Genomic DNA, 10577 nt, shown 5'->3' with positions numbered 1-10577 from the left:
GCCTCAGCGCGCCTGCGCGCCCCGCCCGGGGCGTCCCTCCTGAGTGCCCCCGGAGTCCCCTGAGCCCCCACCCGGGCCGGGGTACGAGGCGGGTTGGGCGCACGTGCTTATGGTCAGGACGAGGTGCGAGGTGCCGCCGGTGGGCAACCTGTTTCTCTTCCCTGAGAGTTTGGAGGTCGGCTCCCTTCTCTGGCCAGCGTGTTAGGGACCTGACCCTGTGGAACCGCACTCCTGCGCCATCTCTGTCCTCCCGCCTCTCCTGCCCAGCACCTTTGCCCTCCGGCTCCTACGCTGTGCTCCAGCCACGCCTTTCTTAAGGATGCCTTCCGGCTTTTGCACACACCTGTTCCTCACCTGGAATCCTCTCCTCTCTTCACCAGATGAACTGCTTTCCCAACATTCAGACCACATTCTTGCCTTTTCTCGAGTATCTAGTAGTCCCAAGTATTTGGGAGGCTGAAGCGGGAGGATCACTTGAGCCCAGGAATTTGAGGCTGCCGTCAGCTATGATATGATCGCACCTGTGAATAGCCACTGCACTCCAGCCTGGGCAATATATGGAGACCCCATCTCTAAACGAGACCCCGTCTCTAAAGTAAATAAATAAAAAGATGTCTATTTTGTGCAAGACTCTGTACCAAAAGCTGAAGGCATACGTGGTTTTGGTTTCAAAGGGCTTCCAGTTTGTTTATTTATTTATTTATTGAGACAGAGCCTCGCTCTGTGGCTCAGGCTGGAGTGCAGTGGTGTGATCTCCGCTCACTGCAACCTCTACCTCCCAGGTTCAAGCGATTCTCTCCTGCCTCAGCCTCCTGAGTAGCTGGGATTACAGGTGCGCGCCACCACGCCCAGCTAATTTTTGTAATTTTAGTAGAGACGGGGTTTTATCATGTTGGTCAGGCTGGTCTCGAACTCCTGACCTCGTGATCTGCCTGCCTTGGCCTCTCAAAGTGCTGGGATTACAGGCGTGAGCCACCACGCCTGGCCTTTTTTTTTGAGACGGAGTCTCGCTCTTTTGCCCAGGCTGGAGTGCAGTGGTGTGATCTCGGCTCACTACAACCTCCGCCTCCCGGGTTCAAGCAATTTTCTGTCTCAGCCTCCCGAGTAGCTGGGATTATAGTTGTCTGCCATCACACCCAGCTACTTTTTTTGTGTTTTTAGTGGAGATGGGGTTTCACCACGTTGGTCAGGCTGGTCTTGAACTCCTGACCTCGTGATCCACCCCTCCCCCGCTCAGCCTCCCAAAGTGCTGGGATTACAGGCGTGAGCCACCACACCCGGCCCAGTTTGTTTATTCATGTGGAGAGGATCTCACTATGTTGTCCAGGCTAGTCTTGAACTCCTGGTCTCAAGGGATCCTCCCAACGTGCTGGGATTACAGGCATAAGCCTCCGTGACTGGCTGAGCTTCCAGTTTAGTGGAACGTTCAGGCCAAAAAAAAAAAGACATTTATTTTTTACTTTTACTTATTTTTTGGTACAGGGCCTTGCTCAAGTGATCCTTCTGCCTCAGCCTCCTGTGTAGCTGAGACCACAGGCGAGGGCCACCATGCCTCGCTGACTTTTTTTTTTTTTTTTTTTTTTTTTTTGGTAGAGACAGGGTCTTCTTTTGTTGCCCAGGTTGGTCTTGAACACCTGGACTCAATTGATCCCTCCTTCCTCGGCCTCCCACAGTGCTGGGATTGCAGACGTGAGTCACTGGGTCCAGCTTCCCAAAGCATATTTAAAATGCTATTTGATAAATGCTAGCCTAGGAGGGGCACGGTGGCTCACGCCTGTAATCCCAGCACTTTGGGAGGCCAAGGTGGGTGGATCATTTGAGGTCAGGAGTTTGAGACCAGCCTGTCCAACATGGCGAAACCCCGTCTCTACTAAACATATAGAATTAGCTGCTTGGAAAGCTGAGACAGGAGAATCGCTTGAACCCGGGAGGTGGAGGTTGCAGTGAGCCAAGATTGCACCATTGCACTCCAGCCTGGGCAACAAGAACAAAACTCCATCTTGGAAAAAATAAATAAATTAAACAAATAAATAAAATGCTATTTGATAAATGCCAGCTTAAGTAGGGGAGGGGAGGTGTAAGATGCTATGGCTTTTATTCCTAGTCTGCAGCAAAGAAAAAAGAGGTGCTATGACAACCCTAATCTTGAAGCTGACCTCTAAAAATAGGGTAGGTGCTGTTACTCCCAGGGCAGTGTTCACAGACGCTACAGATGCTCAATAAATGTTTGCGTGAATGTTGAATCCAGTGCAAGCTCTCGTTCTCTTTGACCCCACCCTATTGCAGGCAGGTGTCACCCACGCTTACAGTATGCAGAGAGGGTCCTGTAGCAGCTGTTTCAGGACACAGCTTGGGACAGAAAGCAGATTGGTAGTGGCTGCTCTCACCTGTAAAGAAACTAATTTCCATGTGCTCCAGAGAAATGCCTAGCTAGCCCTGAACTTGAGACAGCCTCTGATTATGAGTCAGCCTTTCATGATCAACCAACATAGGGCAAGCATATGTCATCTTTCTGGCGAGGGGGCCAGAAATAGCTTCTGCCTGACTGAGGAGTGCAAAAGCTGAACCAGCATGTGGAGTGAAAAGATGATTCTAGAAATAACGGGATCAAAGGTGGCACATCTGTTGTTCAGACCCAGCCGATCCAAAATAACCGAAGATTGCCTAAGCACCTGCTGTACGCCCTAGCACAGTGGACACTGCGGGTGATGCGAAGTTGAGTGAGACACACTCCTTGTCCTTGAGGTGAAGATGAGGAAAGCAGTAGAAAGGCAGAACACACGTGCCAAGAGAGAGGCCACCGCTTGAGACTTCTCCAATTCTGCCCATAGATCCCCCTGGTTGAGGCACACAGCCCGTGTCTGTCTCACCCATGTCCAAATCCTCCCACGTAAGGTTTCTTGTCTGTAGCTTCCTTCTCGTCCACAGCCCAGCGCTCCTCCCAGCTGCACAGGTCCGCTGCACACATCTACCCCAGCTCACCCAGCCAGTCGTCTTCCTGGGGCGAAGTCCCAGAGACCCCCCAACCTTGTTTCCTCCCTACATTTGTCCACCTGGTCCTACATTCCCCACCTCATCTTCCGCTGGGGCTCAGTCTGTGTAAGAGAGTGATCAAAGTGGGCACCTACCAGCTATTCCTCATAGGATACCCAAATGCTCTCTGTTGACACCCTTTTTTTTTTCTCTTTCTTTTTTAGACAGTTTCGCTGTTGTCACCCAGGCTGGAGTGCAATGGTGAAGTCTTGGCTCACCGCAACCTCCGCCTCCCGGGTTCAAGCCATTCTCCTGCCTCAGCCTCCTGAGTAGCTGGGATTACAGGCATGTGCCACCACGCCTGGGTAATTTTGTATTTTTAGTAGAGACGGGGTTTCTCCATGTTGGTCAGGCTGGTCTCGAACTCCCGACCTCAGGTGATCCGCCTGCCTCGACTTCCCAAAGTGCCGGGATTATAAGCATGAGCCACCGCGCCCGGCCTCTTTTTTTTTCCCCCCCTTAAGACGGAGTTTTGCTCTTGTTGCCCAGGCTGGAGTGCAGTGGTGCGATCTTGGCTCACTGCAACCTCCGCCTCCTGGGTTCCAGTGATTCTCCTGCTTCAGCCACCTGAGTAGCTGGGACTAGAGGTGCCCGCCACCACACTCGGCTAATTTTTTGTGTTTTTAGTAGAGGCAGAGTCTCACCATGTTGGCCAGGCTTGCCTCGAACTCCTGACCTCAGGTGATATACCCACCTCGGCCTCCCAAAGTGCTGGGATTACAGGCGTGAGCCACCACACCTGGCCTGACACCATTTTCTTAAAATAATAATAATAATAATAATCAGGTCCGGCACGGTGGCTCACGCCTGTAATCCCAGCACTTTGGGAGGCCGAGGCTGTTGGATCACGAGGTCAGGAGTTCGAGACCAGCCTGGCCAATATGGTGAAACCCCATCTCTACTGAAGATACAAAAAATTAGCTGGGTGTGGTGGCATGCGCCTGTAATCCCAGCTACTAGGGAGGCTGAAGCAGGAGAATCACTTTAACCCAGGAGACAGAGGTTGCAGTGAGCCGAGATTGTGCCACTGCACTCCAGCTTGGGTGACAGAGAGAGATTCTATCTCAAAAAAAAAAAAAAAAAAAAAAATCACATCTTGTCATTTGCTAGGTGAAAAGCTCCTGCTAGATGAGATGCCGAGGTGGATACAGAGGTCCCACCCCAGATCTCTGCATTGGGTGACTTGTATTCAAAGGCTCAGCTTCCTTTCTCACTTTGAGTACAAGCTACACAGCAGCTGACAAGGCCCTATCCATCCCCAGGCATCATCCTGTTAATTCTCTGACCTTACCTCCTACAACTCTACCCGTGCTGTCTCTGCTCCAAATCCACTGGCCTCCTTGCTCGTCTGAAAGCACAGTCCAGCTCCTGCTTCAAGTCTCTGCATTTCAGCTTCCTCTACTGCAGCACCCATCAACCATATATTTACATGGCTCCCTCCCTTACCTCCTTAAGGTCTTTATTCAAATGTTATCTTCTCGGCCAGGCATGGTGGCTCACGCCTGTAATCCCAGAACTTTGGGAGGCCAACGTGGGCGGATCACGAGGTCAGGACCTCATGAGGTCGAGACCATCCTGGCCAACATGGTGAAACCCCATTTCTACTAAAAATACACAAATTAGCCAGGCATGGTGATGCCTGCCTGTGGTCCCAGCTACTTGGGAGGCTGAGGCAGGAGAATCGCTCGAATCCGGGAGGCAGAGGTTGCAGTGAGCTGAGATTGCGCCACCGCACTCCAGCCTGGTTTGGCAAGAGTGAGACTGTGTCTCAAAAAACAAAAAAACAAATGTTATCTTCTCAATGCAGCCCTCTCTGCCCACCCTATCTAAAACTGCAGTATCCATCCCCACAAACACGCTATATCCTCCTTCCCCAATTTATTTCTCTCCAGAACAGTCATCACCACTGTGATAGTTAATACTGAGTGTCAACTTGATTGGGCTGAAGGATGCAAAGTATTGATCCTGGGTGTGTCTGTGAGGGTATTGCCAAAGGAGATTAATGTTTGAGTCAGTGGGCTGGGAAAGGTAGACCCACCCTTAATCTGAGTGGGCACCATCTAATTAGCTGCCAGGGCAGCTAGAATATGAAGCAGGCAGAAAAAACGGGAATAGACTGTCCTAGCCTCTCAGCCTACATCTTACTCCCGTGCTGGATGCTTCTTGCCCTTGAACATTGGACGCCAAGTTCTTCAGTTTGGGGACTTGGACTGGCTCTCCTTGCTTCTCAGTTTGCAGATGGCTTATTTTGGGACCTTGTGATTGTGTAAATTAATACTTAATAAACTCCTCTTTACATATATATATATATATCCTATTAGTTGTGTCCCTTTAGAGAACTCTGACTAATAAAACCACTTAATATCCTATTTTATTTTTCTGGCCAAGCGTGGTGACCCACACCTGTAATCCCAGCACTTTGGGAGACTGAGGGGGGTGGATCATTTGAGGTTAGGAGTTGGAGACCAGCCTGGCCAACATGATGAAACCCCATCTCTACTAAAAATTCAAAAATTAGTTAGGTGTGGTGGCATGTGCCTGTAATCCCAGCTACTAGGGAGACTGAGGCAGGAGAATCACTTGAACCTGGGAGGTGGAGGCTGCAGTGAGCAGAGATCGCACCACTGCACTCCAGCCTGGGAGACAGAGTGAAACTCTGTCTCAAAAAAAAAAAAACACACACACACACACACACACACACACACACACACACAAAAGCCAGCTGATTAGCAACCTTAATTCCATCTGCTACTGTAATTCCCTGTTGGCATATCACCCAACAAATTCCTGGGTTCCAAGGATTAGGATGTGGATACCTTTGGGGAATCATTACTCTGTTACCACATCATAGAAATCTGTCCACACCAGTGGAAAAACAAAGCATATGGTGTATGTATACATATATAAATATATATACACATGTATGTACATATATACAAATATATATATATGTTTAAGAGATGGAGTCTTGCTGTCTTGCCCAGGCTGGAGTGCAGTGGCACAATCATAGGTCACTGCAGCCTTGAACTCCTGGGTTCAAGTGACCCTCCTGCCTCAGCCTCCGGAGTAACTGGGATTATAGGTGCGCATTAACATGCCTGGCTAATTTTTAAATTTTTTGTAGAGATGGGGGGTCTCACTATGTTACCCAGCCTGGACTTGAACTCTTGGCCTCAAGCAGTCCTCTCGCCTTGGTCTCCCAAAGTGCTGAGATTGTAGGAATCAGCCATAAATGGGATTACAGGCATGAACAACCACGCCCAGCCACCTAGTGCTTTTGATTACCCAGTAAACCACACAGAATCCTCTGTTTCCAGCTGGCAGAAAAGAGAGTATGGAAACCCTCAGGAGGGTTTTTGTTTGTTTATTTTATTTTATTTTTTTGAGATGGAGTCTCTCTCTGCCACCCAGGCTGGAGTCCAGTGGCACAATCTTGGCTCACTGCAATCTCTGCCTCCCGGGTTCTGGGTTGAAGGGATTCTCTTGCCTCAGCCTCCCAAGTAGCTGGGACTACAGGCATGCACCTCCACGCCCAGCTAATTTTCATATTTTTGTAGAGATGGGGTTTTGCCATGTTGGTCAGGCTGGTCTCAAACTCCTGACCTCAGGTGATCTGCCCGCCTCAGCCTCCCAAAGTGTTGGGATTACAGGGGTGAGCCACCGTGGTTTTTAGAGGCAGCCCTCAGGAGGGTTTTTAGAGGCAGCCAGAGACTCAACAGATCACTTCTGCACACATTCCATTGGCCTGAAGTCATCAAAGGGTCTCACCTAACTGCAGGGAAGCCTGGGACGTGTAGTCTAGCTTTGTACCTACGAAACCGAGAAGCAGAGTTGGGGAACATAGCAATCTTTGCCACTGTGGGCAAGTCCCTCGCAGTCATGGCGCGCTCAGTGAATAAACATGGTGTTGAGGAAATTTGGGGTGCAGCACATCAAGAAATTCACTTCTGCCCTGGGTTCTTTTTTGTTTGCTTTTAGTTTTGCTTCTTATTCTAGAGAGATGCCCTAGGTTCTAGATCACAAAAGGCTAAAATATGCAGGGCAGAGGCCATTATTAGGGTGAAATAAAGACTCAAGGGCCAGAGACCAACACAGTTATTACCATCATAATCATCGCCTTCCGTATCATCATCATCATCATCAACTTTATCATTTCAGGGGTTGTTGTTTGGTTGATATTTTTCCTGCCTCTGGGCTCCAAAAGCAACTGAAACATACTGGGCTGTCAAACCTACTAGCTGGCTGGGCACAGTGGCTCATGCCTATAATCCCAGCACTTTGGAAGGCCAAGTTGGGCGGATGACTGCAGCCTCAACCTCCCAGTCTCAAGCAATCCTCCCATCTCAGCCTCCTGAGTAGCTGTGCCACCATATGCCCGACTAATTTTTGTATTTTTTGTAGAGATGGGGTCTCCCTGTTTCTCAAGCTGATCTCGAACTCCGGAGGGTTTTTGTTTGTTTATTTTCTTTCATTTTTTTGAGATGGAGTCTCCTGGACTCAAGTGACCCTCCTGCCTCAGCCTCCCAAAGTGCTAGAATTACAGCCGTGAGCCACCGCGCCCAGCTGGCACTCTTTTATTTGTATTTTTTCAAGAGGTGGAGTCTCACTCTGTTGCTCAGGCTGGAATGCAGTGGCATGATCATGGCTCACTGCAGCTTCCAATTCCTGGATTCAAGTGATCCTCCTGCCTCAGTCTCTCCAGTAGCCCAGTAGCTAGGACTACAGATGTGTGACACCATGCCCAGCTGATTTTAAATTTTTTTTGTAGAGATGGGGTCTCACCACGTTACTCAAGCTGGTCTCAAACTCCTAGTCTCAAGCGATCCTCTCACCTTGGCCTCCCAAACTACTGGGATTATAATCATGAGCCACACTGCCTAGCCCAGTTTTGGAATTTTGATCATCTCCTCACATTGGAACCATTAGTCCCTGGGAGAATCACACTGAAGTGTATGAACTCACAAAATGCAGTGGCTTTCGAAAGTAATAGAATGATTTCTGCTGCCAATGCAACTGCGTGGTGGATGCACAAGTGGTGGTCAAAGTGAGCTCATTTGCTGTTGGGCAATCAGTATACAGGTTCATCTTATTAGTCAACAAATTGAAATAGTGGCTACTGTGTGCTCACTTGCATGGGTGCAGCAGAAATAGGACAAGATGAATTTCTAACACTATAAACTCCCTGCCCTCAAGGAGCTTATTTTCTGGATGGCAAGGTCAGAGGCTGTATGGGGTCACACTAGGAACCAGCTCGAGCTCTGTACTCAGACCCAGAGTTGAATTCCTGCTTGCCACTTAACCTCCACAAACCTCGGTTATTCCAATGGGGATAATAATTGCTACTTCACAAGAGCTGCTATGAAGTGAAAGTGAAAGAGTATGTGTCACGGGAGGCTATCGTTAATGCTTTCAATATATCATGTTACTGATTTTTTCTAAGAGACGGGGTCTCGCTGTGTTGTCCAGGCTGTGATCATAGCTCATTGCAGCTTTGAACTCCTGGGCTCAAGTAGTCCTCCCGCTGCAGCCTCCAGAGAGGCTGGGACTACAAATATCCATCACCATGCCCCAATTTTTGTGTGTGTGCGTAGACAGGGGCTTCAGTATGTTGCTCAGGCTGGTCTTAAACTCCCGGCTTCAAGTAATGCCCCTGCCTCGACCTCCCAAAGTGTCAAGATTACTGGTGTGAGCTACCACTCCCAGTACCTGTTATTTAATTAATGAATTTTAAGTTCCAGGGTCCATGTGCAGGATGTGCAGGTTTGTTACATAGGTAAATGTGTGCCATGGTGATTTGCTGCACCTGTCAACCCATCACCTAAGTATTAAGCCCAGCATGCATTAGCTATTCTTCCTGATGTTCTCCCTCCCCCCACCCTCCCCCAACAGGCCTCAGTGTGTGTTGCCTCCTATCTGTGTCTATGTGTTCTCATTGTTCAGCTCCCACTTGTGAGAACATGCAGTGTTTGGTTTTCTGTTCTTGGGTTAGTTTGCTTAAGGATAATGACCTCCAGCTCCATTCATGTCCCTGCAAAGGACATGATCTTATTCCTTTTTCTGACTGCATAGTATTCCATGGTGTATATGTACCACATTTTCTTTATCCAGTCTATCATTGATGGGCATTTGGGTTGATTCCATGTCTTTGCTATTCTGAATACTGCTGCAATGAACATTACATAGGAATTGCACATTCATTGTAGATAACACAGTAACAAAACTTTTTGTGCCTTTCCCAAGCTGTCAGTCTCTGAAACGTGACTTTACTGGAGTAGCTATAATTGTGAAAACATGTCCATATGCAAGACACTATCCAGGGCTTCAAGTTATCACAGATAAGCAAATCAGGTTTCCCTGATGCACCCGAGTGTTGGATGCAGGTGGTGGAAGACCCACTTGCAACCAAACCCCAGGAAAGTAGCCAGAAGTAGGGTGGACTGCAATGAGGAAGGAAGACTCCCTGGGAAGTGGCAGGCCACTGTTGAGGTGGCACCACCATCTTAATCTGTGTATTGCATGGTTTAAACGACTGCAAGCCCCAGCCTGGGCAACACAGTAAGACCCCCATCTCTACACAAAACAGACAGGTGTGATGGCATGTGCCTGTGATCCTAGCTACTTAGGAGGCTGGGGTGAGAGGACCACTTGAGCCTAGGAAGTCGAGGCCGCAGTGAGCCATGATGGCACCACTGTACTCCAGTCTGGATGACGGAGTGAGACCCCATCTCTAAAACAAACAAAACACCAAAATAGGCTATACACCACCATTTAAAATATTTCCTCAACTTTTTATTTTGAAAAATTTCACACCCACAGATGTTGAAATTGTAATATTAAGATACGAATACTGCCTTCACATGCAGGATTTTTGATTAAAAAAAAAAGAAAAACTTTGGTGGCCTCTGCTCTATGTTAATATCCAGACACCTTCTCTGTGGTTACAAGAGAAGCTTGAGTGAGGACACTTTCTGTCCTCAGAAGTCTGTGGAGTGACTTTTTGGTAGTGTTTTCTTGGCTCACTGAAACACAACACGGCAAGGTGGGTAGCACAGGATTCATTCTCATTTTGCAGATGAGGAAACAAGCTCAGAGAGGTCAACAGACCTACCTGCTCTCCAGCTGGAACTGGAACTGAAGACACCTGACTTCAGTAACTCAACTTTCGACTGCCATTTCCTGTCCTGGATACACAACGGGAGTAATGCCAGAGCTGCTTCTAAGAACAGGTGCGCAAAGGAAGTGTTTTAGTCTCATTCTTCTGACAATTGCCAAGGAAATAATCCTCAGGCCTTGTGTGCACAGCATTGCCAGAAGTCTGTGGTTAAGAACATACAAAACCACAACGGAGACTGGGAGTGGGAAGATGAGCGGAGACGATACTGGGAGGTCTGTGGCTTGCCCCTGGCTTGAGTTTCACATTGATTGAGTGCTTACACTGTCCCAGGTACTGTGCCTGGACCACACAGCTGACAGTGAGATGGTCCAGGAGTCTGCCTGGTGGTGCTCTCATTCCAGTGGGTTCAACAGTGAGCCAGAAGCTGCCA

The sequence above is a fragment of the Pongo pygmaeus genome, chromosome 6 (assembly GCF_028885625.2).
Source record: "Pongo pygmaeus isolate AG05252 chromosome 6, NHGRI_mPonPyg2-v2.0_pri, whole genome shotgun sequence".
Classification (NCBI taxonomy): domain Eukaryota; kingdom Metazoa; phylum Chordata; class Mammalia; order Primates; family Hominidae; genus Pongo; species Pongo pygmaeus.
The sequence above is the reverse complement of the archived record's forward strand: the minus strand, read 5'-3'. Positions refer to the sequence as shown.